Source organism: Symphalangus syndactylus, chromosome 6, assembly GCF_028878055.3.
Source record: "Symphalangus syndactylus isolate Jambi chromosome 6, NHGRI_mSymSyn1-v2.1_pri, whole genome shotgun sequence".
NCBI classification, from domain to species: Eukaryota; Metazoa; Chordata; class Mammalia; order Primates; family Hylobatidae; genus Symphalangus; species Symphalangus syndactylus.
Window position 1 is genome coordinate 20,314,705 of NC_072428.2, and position 12,486 is coordinate 20,327,190.

Below are 12,486 nucleotides of genomic sequence, written 5' to 3' on the forward strand. Positions count from 1 at the left end.
TAAGTCATTTTGTCCACTATTAGTTGGACCTTTATGGTGACAACTTCCAAACCAACACCGCCAATTCAGCTCTCTTCCCTTCAACAACATCCTCCACTCTTGGCTTCACATTTCCAACCCGTATTGCCAAAGATACTTCTATCCCTGGCACAAGCTCAGCATGTCCAAAACAGAATGTTGGGGTTTTCTTCTAAAGCTGCTCCTCCTGCATCATGCGCTATCTCAGCCGGTAGAACCACCAACCGTCCCTCTCCCTCACCCCCACCGCCATCAACCAACTGATGCTTTCATTAATATGTCCCATCCCTGCCACTCACAACCCTAGTCCAAATGCTTCTCTTACCTCTTTGGCACTAATGGCTTTCTTACTGGCTTTCCTGGCTCCAGTCTTGGCCTCTAAAAGCATCCTTCACACAGCTGTAGAACAAATCTGACCATGTCACATGCTGTTTCAAATCCCCATTCCACAGCGGGTAAAACTCAAGGTCCCTGGGTCAGCAGAGGCGGCCCTGGGTATCCTGGCCAGCCTACCTCTCCAGGGGTTTTCTCCCTAGTCCCCCAAGACAGCGTACAAGCCCCCACTCAGACCTCTCAACAGAACTTATGCAAACCTCTATCTCTTCATTTCCCATAACGCTCCACAAATTTCTGCTGGGTGCCTTTCTTCCCTCCACAACTCATGAGCAACTTTTATACTAGAGGAGGGAATGTGTTCTAATGTAGCCCAGAGCCCACAACAGAGTGTCTATCGAAATCGAGAGAGAAAAAGGAGGGAAAAATGGACAGTTGCTTCCCTGTGCTAAAATACTATAAACATTTTGTGGATTATTCCTTCAAATTAGGATTATTCCTCCATCTTGTGGACAGTCCCTATTTGCATGCATTTTAAGATTACAGAACTAAAACATGTCTCTTCACGCTCAGATAATAACTTGCTTATTTTAAAAGGTAGGAGTGGGCATATGAACCAAAAATTCATGTTTTTATTCATACTATTTTTTATTCATATTATTATTTTCTTTCCTGAGAAGGCTATGGACCCTAGGATTTTCTGTGAGGCAACCTTTACCTTCAGGTTAGCTTGAGTGTAAACCAGTAATTCTTCATGGCTCAAAGTAAAAATTCAGATGTACTCCAGTACTTCATACTGCAACTTTGGCAGGTAAAAGCTTGCCTCCAGAACTCTGGGGCACAAGGACTTTGCATGTGATAATATGTGCTGTCAGCATCATCTGACACAGCTGCCCATAGACAAACCCAGCATTCTGTGATGACCCATGCCCACAGAGCCAGCTCACAGGAAATCAGGGTCGGACACATGTTAAAGGGGAAGAGAGCCAGGCCCAGGTGCATCTGGCAGGTGACCACGCCTCTCTGAGTCAGCCCTCTGTTTCTGCTCTGCACTGGGTGGCAGACAGCCTTTCAATCAAGCCTCCAGTCCTCCATCCACAGAGAGGTTGATTCACCTTCTCCCCATGGTGAATCCCAAACCATTAGCACCCTACCTTTGGCCTTTATTTGTTTCTTTCTGTATCCAGGGAATAGTGACAGCTGCAACACAGTGATGGGCCACTGTGCTCTGGGACTCTCACCCAGAGCAGGCAAAGGCACAAGCCCTTTACTACTGGAGAGGTAAGGGTGGGCTGGCAGGAATGAAGGAGCCTAAAGGGGTTCAGTCGAGAGTTTGCCTCTGTTATCAATGGCCACTGAAGCGCTGGGACCCAGGCCCTTGGCCACCCCATTCCTGGAAACTCTGGTGTCCTATGAACAATGAGGCCAGGTTATCTACCTATATGGAAGGTGATAGCTCTCCACATGACCTGGATGTGAAGAGAGGAATACTGGCTCCACATGAAGCAAGACTGACATAGGAAATGCCAGCAGAATAAAGAAACATAATGAACCAGAGTGCCAGCACATCTCCAGAGACTCTCCTTGTCTCTCCTTTTGTCAATCAAGTGCCTTTATGCTAACATGAGAGACCACGGTTTTTAAGAGACACGCGGCAAGAGATCCAGCTTTGCACTGAACACCCGCAATAATCAGCTCCAACAGGCTCCAACCCCTGCCTGGCATGGCTCACTTTCCACCTCACATCACAATCCACCCCGTGCTGCACAAATGATAATGCATTTACAGACAGCCGGACTCTCCAGCCAGGAGGAAAAATTTCACCGAATTAAATAAAAACAAAGCAGAAAACCAAAGCCTTCAATGCCAGAAAGAAGTACTTGGTCTTTTATAGAGCTTTATAGCCAGAAATGCCCATCAAGATTTTTTTTTTCTAAATGCGTGTTTTAAAACAATCCTTTATGTCCCTAATTGGAACTGCTTAAAAATCAGTAAGAGAATTGCAAACAAACCAAGAAAAAAAAAGAATAAGAAAATAAGCAAGCATGGCACAAAAAATAAACATGGCTAATAAATGAAAAGATGCACAGCCTCACTAGCAGGTAAACAAATGCAGGTGAAATGCCATTTTTTAAAACAATGTGATTGGCAAAAGTTGAAAAGATGGGTACTCTTGAGGGTTGGCAGGGTGAGGAAACTGGTACCCTCAGACCCTACTGGTGGGAGTATAAATTGGTACAATCTCTCTAGGGCCATTTGACAGCACCTGGCACAATTTATAATGAGCTTACCTTTGGACCCACTGATTGTATTTCTAGGAATCTAGCCTTAGAAATATATAAATGCAGGGAGAAACACATAAAAGGTTGGGTTTTTTTATTTATAGCATCACTTGCAAAAGTTCAAAACTTTAAAGAACTTAAGTATCTATAAGAGGAGATGGGTAAATGAAAGGGATCTTCAAAAAGTCTGTGAAAACGCATATTATGAAAAAACTATGCATGGATTTTAAAACTTTTTTGGACCCAAATAAACTCGTACTAACTTGTTATAACATGTCTGAACAGGATCAAGCTTGAGGCACTAAGAAGGATAAGACATCAGTTTGAAAAAAAGCCCCTATCGGAGCAACATGAATTCTGCTAAAACTGAAGCAAGAACAAACATCAAATTTATGATGAAGCTTGGGTGAAAGGATGATGAAATCACTGATGCTTTACAAAAAGTTTATGGGAACAATGCCCCCCGCCAAAATCAGCAGTTTACAAACACCTAACTCATTTCAAGACAGGGCAAGACAGTGTTGAAGATGAAGCCTGCAGCCGCAGACCATCCACATCAACTTTTGAGGAAAAAATTAATCTCGTTTGTGCCCTAATTAAACAGGATCCATGATAAACAACAGAAATAATAACCAATGCCACAGACATCTCAACTGGTTCAGCTTACACAATTCTGACTGAAAAACTGAAGTTTCTACCTGATGAATGCCAAAACTGGTGCACCCAGATTAGCTACACAGTAGAACAGAGCTTTCAATGGAAATTTTAAACAAGTGGGACCAAGATCCTGAAGCATATCTTTGAAGAACTGTATTAAATGAAACATGGGCCAGATGTAGTGGCTCATGCCTATAATTCCAGCACTGTGGGAGGCCAAGTGGGTGGATCACTTGAGGTCGGGAGTTGGAGATCAGCCTGGCCAACATGGTGAAACCCCGTCTCTACTAAAAATATAGTCACGGGGCATGGGGGGGCACGACTGTAATCCCAGCTACTCGGGAGGCTGAGGCACTAGAATTGCTTGAATCTGGGAGGTGGAGGTTGCAGTGAGCCAAGATCATGCCAATGCACTCCAGCCTGGAGAACAGAGCAAGACTCCGTCTCAAAAAAAAAAAAAAAAAAAAAAAAAGATGATAAAATATGGCTTAATCAGTACAATCATGAAGAAAAAGCACAATCAAAGCAATGGCTACCAAGAGGTGAAAGTAGTCCAGTCACAGCGAAAGTTGACCAGTCAAGAGTAAAGGTCATGGCAACAGTTTTTTGGGATACTTGAGAGCTATTTTGCTTGTTGGCTTTCTGGAAGGCCAAAGAACAATAATGTCTGCATATTATGAGAGGTTTTAAGAAAGTTAGCCAAAGCTTTGGCAGAAAAATGCCCCAGAAAGCTTCACCAGAGAGTCCTCCTCTATCCTAGTAACGCCCCTGCTCGATTCATCTCATCCTACAGGGCAATTTTTTGAGAATTTCAATGGGAAGCCATGAGGCAGCCTCCTTACAGTCTTGGCTTCTGATTTTGTTCCCTAATCCTAAAAATCTTTCAAAGGCAAACATTTTTCTTCAGTTAATAATGTAAAAAACACATTGACATGGTTGAATTCCCAGAACCCTCAGTTCTTTAGGGATGGACTAAATGGTTGGTATCATCACTTACCAAAGTGCCTTGAACTTGATGAAGCTTATGTTGAGGAGTAAAGTTTATATTGTTATCTTTTAATTCTGTCTTTCCACGAACTTTCTGAGGTCCCCTCCTATGATGCAATATAGCCATACTACCACATCAGCCTTTAAAAAGAATTCAGGAGTTAGAATGTGCTGACACAGAAGAATAGCCACAATAGAGTCAGAAGGGAAACAGCAAATTGGAAAACAATATGTATAGCAGAATCCCATGTTTGTTCATCGTTAGAGATGTAGATGTACAGTGTACTGGTATTTACATTTATACCTGCACAGTCTTAGAACACACACTCTGCAGGAAAGGAACTGAGAGGTCCTTTTAGAATGTGGGTATATTTTCTATTGGTATCTTTTCTTCAGAACCAATTGCTTAAAATGTCACCATAGTAAATATGCCTGGAGAACTTATGAGAGCAGCCAAGATGATTTAGGGGAGAGGTTGCATAGCGCTGCTCATTATAAAAATACATACACACAGAGAAAGATTTGCTCCTTTAACATTAAGAAACAAAATCCAAAGGGAAAGTCATTTTACTCATCAAATTACAAAATATTTTCATGAAGCATTCCTTAAAACACAAGAGAGCAAGTTTGGGATAAGAGTACGTGATACAGTCAGAAACTAATAGTCCCAAATGTTGGCTCAAACTAAAAAGAAAAACTGAACAAGGAATCACTTAGAGAAACCTGTGGATGACTGCTTATTAATGAGTTATCATAGAAAATGACCCAAGGGCTATGTTTTCTTTTATTCCCTTTTAGAACACAAATGTATTCTATAAAAGCTCTTATGAGCCACCTTCCACAGCCACACTTCTCCCCTCCCTTCTGGCCAGCCCCACTCCCCACAAGAGGCCCACACCTCAGTTGCCTCGGTGGGATGCCTCTGACTCTGATTAAGGGATGTAAATGTCATTCGTCGTCTGCGGGGAATGTGGCAGGTCTCTCCAAATCTCACTTGCCCTCCCTGTGAGCTCACATTTATAGCCTGCTCTGGACTCCTGTTTCCACGCTACTGGGTCTTCCAGGTGGCATCAGGCCACGATTTCTGCTGGAAAACAGAGGAGCTCATTCAAGGGCGCCTGGAACAAGAGTGCTGGAGTCTGGAGCCCAAGGCCTGTGGGATGTCGGGTCGCCAAAGTTTTGGAGTTGTCCTTGCAACCCAAGTGGGTGGAGGGTTATCCTACAACCCACCTCCTGGAAGATGAGGTAGAAACTAGATCTTTTTAATGTGGAGTAAAAGGAGCCAGACATTCTTGCCAGTTCAAAAACAGAAGACAGGAATCTGTGATGTTGGAAGTCAGAATAGCGGCGGGGGGCGGGGGGAGGATGGAGTAGGGGCACCACCGGGGCTCTGGGGTTGGCAATGCTGTACTTCTTGAGCTAAGCCCTGGTTCCCCAGGTGTGTTTCCTTCATGAAAATTCATAGAGCTCCCCAGTTAACATCTGCACGCTCTTTGGTATGTGTGTTAAGTTTCCATAAAAAGTTTACTTAAATAAAAAATTAAAAACATGTTTTTGAACAGCATAGCTGGCTCATAGACACCATTCCTCTCCTTTCTTCCTTCTACAGCCTGAGCCACCAGCAACCTCACTATCAAGTCCAAGAGTTCACAATGCAATGACAAGGGGTGGGGACGGGGACAGGCAATGGGGGCAGGGGGCGGGGGGCGGGGGGGGGATGGCATGTCCGGGATTTATTTTTAATTGATTCACTCATTTTCTCCGAATACTCAAAACAGCCCCACTCCTTTTCTGCAATGCCCAAAATGGCACGAGCCACACCCTGATAAACCCCAAGCATGCAAACTTCTCGGACCTGGCGCAAGGCTCTGTGGTGGCATCTACTGAAGCTCGGCTTAACAGCCAGACTCTGGGATGCGTTCAGAAAAGTCTACATGGCTGCTGTCACTTCGGTTCCAAAATGAATCTGAACAGAGAGTAGGGGACTCGCCTCCTGGAAGCCAATTCCAGCTCCAGTTACAATCCAACTCACTTTCCAAACTCTTCTGGGATTATTCTTGGTTATCAGGAATCTTAGGGGGGTCTTCACTGAACTTTTCCATGTGGTTTGTCTGGGGGCTCCCCGCTTCTTTTGTTTAAACATTTTTTATTTGTCTTTGGCAAAAAATAAAAATAAAAATAAATCATAAAGTTTATAGCAAACTATACAGAGAGAAAAGCAATCCAGAATAATTTATGTTTGATGAGTCTACAGATTAGGCAACTGAGTGCTGGTTTCTGCCTGCAGCCAAGGGAGATGTCTGAACCTGGCTTTCTTCCTATTTTTTGCCATAATAACTGTTTCAAAAAGGCACTGCCCTGTCACCACCGCTGCCCAGATAGATGTTCAGGAAGGAGTCTGAACCCCGGCAGAGGAAGGCTGATTTCACCTCGCCAGCAAAGTTTCTGCCACCTCCCCACAGCAGGCAGGAAAGGAGGGAGCAGGTGTGATGGGCCACCCAGCCAAGGGGAGTTGTGACTTTAAGAGCATTCCAGGCATTTCCATCACTGCGCGTACCATGCACATCCCATACTGCACCCGTTCAGCTGCTTCCATTCCTTGGGCACAACAGAAATTATCATTTCCCATAATGGTGTTATACAGCATTTTCATTAAAGGCTAGGCTGGTAATACCATTCCTTTGTATTTAGTACACAGCTCCATGCCGGTCATGCACCCCTCTCTCTGTCTATCTGTCTGTCTCTCTTTCTCAGATCAGCTTCTTGTATTCCCACAAAACAGCTTCTGTTCAAACTTCCACCCAGAGCAACTCAATCTCCAGACACCTTCCCAACCCCAGTAAAAATCCCAAACTTGTGTAAACACGCAAAGGTCTGCTCAAAGCTCGGCCTCCAAGAACAGCGAGGCGTGGAAGGAACACCTCAGCACACACTTGCCAGGCCCAAGAATCACAGGCCAACAGTTCAGCAACAGGACACACAACCAAAAACCACAGGAGGAAAGGTTTCAAAATAAAGAACCAACTGAAGACTTTTTTACAAAGTATCTTTATTGAGGAAAAAAAGGGGGTGTGCCTGCAAAGTCTGCCTTACCTTAGCTCTCCACTGTCTTCCTGATCCTACCGGACAACAATTATCTATGGGGCAGCAGCAAAACTGGTGGATGGGAGGCAGAAAGACTTCAAGGCATCTGTAACAGCCACTATCAATCACCCCAGTTAGACAGAAGGAAAAAACTCAGGCACACTCCCCCGGGGGGTTGCAAACTCCTGAGAAGAAAAGGAAACAGACTTTGTAAAACACCATCCAAAGAAATAGACATCACTCCTAAAGAATATATGGCACATATATACCATGGAATACTATGCAGCCATAAAAAAGAATGAGTTCATGTCCTTTGCAGGGACATGGATCAAGCTGGAAGCCACCACTCTCGGCAAACTAACACAGGAACAGAAAACCAAACACTACATGTTCTCACTCATAAGTGGGAGTTGAACATGAGAACACATGGACACAGGGAAGGGAACATCACACACAGGGGCCTGTAGGGGGGTGGGGGGCGAGGGGAGGGAGAGCATCAGGACAAATACCTAATGTATGCAGGGCTTAAAACTTAGACGATGGGTAGACAGGTGCAGCAAACCACCATGGCACATGTATACCTACGTAACAAACCTGCACATTCTGCACATGTATCTCGGAACTTACAGTAAAAAAAAAAAAAAAAAAAGAAGAAGAAGAAGAAACAGACATCATTCCTTCAAAGTCCCTTTACATCAGCAAGCTGCTGAGAGGCTAAGAAGCCCTGCTAATAAGCACACAATTTCAGAAAAAATGTATTATTACCAAACTGCCCTTATGAATCAGGCATTATCCTCAGTACTGCTCAAAGGACAAGAGATAAGAACACTCAGCGATATTTGGAAAACAAAATATTTCTCAGGTTGCCTGTACAAATAAGGAACAGCATTTCTATCTCTAAATATACCAAATATAATCACCTTTGGGCAAGCTGATTTATACAAAATGGACATTTTTTATATTTCAAAATTACCGGTAACTTTAGAAGTATAATGGAGACAGAATTGAAACTGTATAAATTTCCATCCTCTGCTCCCAAACATCTGACTTTTTTCTTTTCAACTTTTCCATCCAGCTTTTTTCCAGTTTCAAAATTCCCAGAAGTTCACATCTTGAAATACAATGGTCCTCCCTTTTCTGTGGTTTCGTTTTTTGCAGTTTCAGTTACCCTCAGTCAATGGACTTCTGAAAATATTAATGGAAAATTCCAAAAATAAACCATTCATAAGTTCTGAATTGTGGTCCAATTCTGAGCTGTGTGATGAAATCTCGTGTCATCCTGCTCTGTCCTGCCCAGGATATGAATCTTCCCTTTGTCCAGCATATACACACTGTCTACGCTATCTGCCTATTAGTCACTTAGGAACGGTGTCAGTTATCAGATCAACTGCCTCTGTCTTGCAATGTTTGTGTTTCAGTAAACAATTTTATTTAACAATGGCCCCAAAGCACAAGAGGAGTGATGCTGGTAATTCAGGTATGCCAAAGAGAAGCTGTAAAGTGCTTCCTTTAAGTGAAAAAGTGAAAGTTCTCCACTTAGTAAGGAAAGAAAAAAATCTTATGCTGAGGTTGCTAAGATGTACAGTAAGAACAAATTTTCTATCTGTGAAATTGTGAAGAAGGAAAAAGAATTTGTGCTAGTTTTGCTGTCACACCTCAAACTGCAAAAGTTACATCCAGGGTGCGTGATAAGTGCTCAATTAGGATGGAAAAGGCATTAAATTTGTAGGTGGAGCACATGGACAGAAATAGGTTCCAATGAACAGCAATTTGGTCCTATATTCGGTTTCAGGCATCCACTGGGGGTCTTGAAATGTACCCCCCGAAGATAAGGGGAGGCTACTATAGAATATATTAATCAGAATTCCTAACCCCTAGAGACTTTAAAATATAGAAGAACAACAATCTAAACTGATTAACTAAAATCAATAGTAAGAAACCACTTTTGAAGAAAATAGCAAACTTCTATGACTGTGCCTGCCTTCTTCCCCACAGTTATGCAGTTAGACTATGAAGTCAAACAGTCATGATGCTGGTGACAGGCTGCCACTCAGACTTCCCTCAGACGTGATGCCTGCATTCATGGAGCACCCACTATGTGTTAGAGCCTGCACTGGTGCTTTCTGTTTGTCATTTAATACACACTGCATCCCTACTGGGAAGCTACTCATGCCCATTTTCCAGATGAGGAAATTGAGGTTCAAGATGACAAGCCAGGTAATGAGAACTAGGATGCAAATCAAGCTCTAACTGGCTCCCTAAATCTCTTTCCAACTGACCTCTGACCAAAATAGCAGAATAGACCTGTTGATGAAGAATACATAAGTTACAATTGCTTATGGTTCTCTCTCCACCCTTTCAAAAGTTATAATATCAGTATTACTGAGGTAGCAGAACGTTTGATACACAAATCCCAAGTTAATTATACATCTGAAATGTTGAAGGACCACCCAAATCTAGACTACAGCAATGATCACTGTGTTCTCACTGCTAAAATTCCTAGCCAGTGACCTCCTCAACAATGACATTTTTCACGGATTAGGGCCACGGAAAAGATATTTATATTTAATAGGTACCCGCTGCCTATCACATGCTCTGTTTTGTAGTAAGCACTCATTCAACTAACTGATTCATTCATTTACCCAAAAAGAAACCATTAGACACCTACTATACTCAAGGTTGCAGGGAATACAAGACTTGAGCACATCAAAAACCTACTATTGAGCAGGAGAGAAGAGTGTGCACCTAAAGAGCTATAAAATTACAATTATTTTATAATTATAAAAGTTGGAAGTCATAAATGCCACAGAAGAAAGTAAGAAATGGAATGTAAGAATTACTAAGAGGGGCCGGGTGCGGTGGCTCACGCCTGTAATCCCAGCACTTTAGGAGGCCGAGGCAGGCGGATCACCTGAGGTTAGGAGTTCGAGACCAGCCTGACCAACATGGAGAAACCCCGTCTCTACTAAAAATACAAAATCAGCCGGGAGTGGTGGTGCATGACTGTAATCCCAGTCACTCAGGAGGCTGAGGCAGGAGAATCGCTTGAATCTCGGAAGCAGAGGTTGCGGTGAGCCGAGATCGCGCCATCACACTCTAGCCTAGGCAACAAGAGTGAAACTCCGTCTCAAAAAAAAAAAAAAAAAAAAAAAAGAAGAAAAAAAAGAATTACTAAGGAGGGGGAAATTTATTCCAGGGGAAGTATCATGGAATGCTGCATGGAATAATTTCCAATCAGGCCGGTTTGTAGGTTGGGTACAATGCAGACCTCCATTCTGAATGAAACGCTGAGCTAAATGAGGCATGAAAGCAAACTGTCATGGAGAGGAGGATATAAGGGTGGGAAAAGCTTTAAGTGCCAGACTATAGAACTTGGACTTGACTTTATACACAAGAAGCCAACATCATCCGTTTTTGAGCAAGGGAGTGACATGAGATGAGTAATGCTTCAGGTAGGTTAACCTGGCAGCCCTATGTAGAAAGAGACTGGGAAAGAAAAGTAATAAAAAAATCCAGTTTGGATGCTATTGGAAATTTTTAGGCATCCATTTGGGAATCAAAGAGTTGGGTCTATCTTCACTAATTCCAAAATATATTCTTCTTCTAATAAGACATATTATGAAGGGCTGGGCAAACTTAAAGTAAATAAAACTATTTAGTCTGACTATTTGCTGAAGGCAGAGACAACTCAAGTCATCAATCTCTGGCTTTGGAAAACAGCAGATGGTATTTTTGGCAGCAGATCCAACTGTCCTAGTTATATGTTTTGCTAAGGCTAATGCTGTATTTTGTTTGCATTTCTTCTGCCTGCACCATTGGAGCAAGGGGCAAGCAACCCTAAAATGTAACAAGCAATACAGAGAGCTACACTGGGCTTCAAATTTTAACACTCAGATACTCCAGACGCAAATACAATAAAGTAGGTTATATTCTTCAATCCCTTATCCTGATAGTATTTTTCCAGGCCTGAGCTCTTTGTCAATAATTCTGACCAGTTTCCTTCAAATCTTCAAAATCCCAAAGACCACAAGCGAGATAAAAGCAAGTAGAATCCGATTATGAGTGGCTATGTATACAAAGCTGGAGAATTCCTGATACTGGTTACAGATTTCTGGAAAACTTCTTTGTAAGAAAAATAAAACAATCTTTTTGAAAACTGTGTTATTTGTAGACCTGCCTTTTTGATGTGCTCCTTTCCATAATATGAATAATGGGAAAAAAAATGTTGCAGGAAATGAAGTGACTCATAGCATTTTCTGCATGGATAAAATTTCTGCAACTTTCAGTAAGCAAATCAGCAACAGAATGAATGGCATTTGCATTTCAGCAACACCCAATCCACTTATAAGGATGCATGACAGTGATTATAGTGGAGGTGGGAAATTCATTCTTTCCTAAAGAGTCTAATTTTATCTTCCCAATTCCACTTTACATCTTTCAGCATAAACCTCTGGCTGGGGGGAAATCCATTTCTATTCTGATAGAAACTAATTTTTCAGGTATGTAAGTGAAAAATAATACAGGACTGTCTTCTCCAATGCTATTCTTAGCCTTTTGTAAATCCAGGTGGCCAGGATAGCCAACCAGATCCTGCAAAGGGAGTTCATCAAAGCCCTGCCTATGATGACTGCTCCCAGACCAGGGGGTCTAAACTCTGGTTCAGAAGCATTTGATTTAATACAATTAAAAGGTCTGTCTCAGAGCAAAAAAGGGAGTTTCCTGGGAAGCACTGCCAAGATAAGGAAATTAACTCCTCAGGAAAGTTCTAGGAAGAGAAAGGTAGAAGTAGCCACAGATATGAGTTGGGGAAAGGATGGACATTTCAGCAGTATGAAATCCATTTCACTCCATACCAGGAAGCCAGGATAAAAGTGAAGGTGTGTACTTACTTGGGCCTTGATCTCAGAGTGTTGGAGAAGAGAGAAAAAAACACAAAGGAGGGAGATATCTGGCAGTGTCCCCATGTGGAGACAAAGGAAGGTAAGAGAATGGTCAATTAAAGGGAATAAAAAGACGATATATATTATTTTCATAACCAAAGCTGTAGGAGACTGCTATAATCTCCACAGTTGTAATGCTGCTGTAAAAACATGTTTTTAAAAATAAGGCCTCAGTGGAAATCGAA

At 42.4% G+C, this 12,486-nt stretch overlaps 1 protein-coding gene across 5 annotated transcripts in view; it reads right to left on the reverse strand.

The window, feature by feature from the left end:
- The window catches only part of LDLRAD3 (low density lipoprotein receptor class A domain containing 3), a 294,823-nt gene that overhangs the window by 214,107 nt on the left and 68,230 nt on the right, over positions 1-12,486 (reverse strand). The window contains exon 1 of one of the 5 annotated variants that reach the window (XM_055281910.2): positions 7,371-7,530. The exons of the other annotated variants lie outside the window; for them this stretch is intronic. The gene's annotated coding sequence lies outside the window, so the exon portion shown is untranslated. Of the gene's footprint in view, positions 1-7,370; positions 7,531-12,486 lie in introns of those variants that run through there. 5 annotated transcript variants of the gene reach the window in all.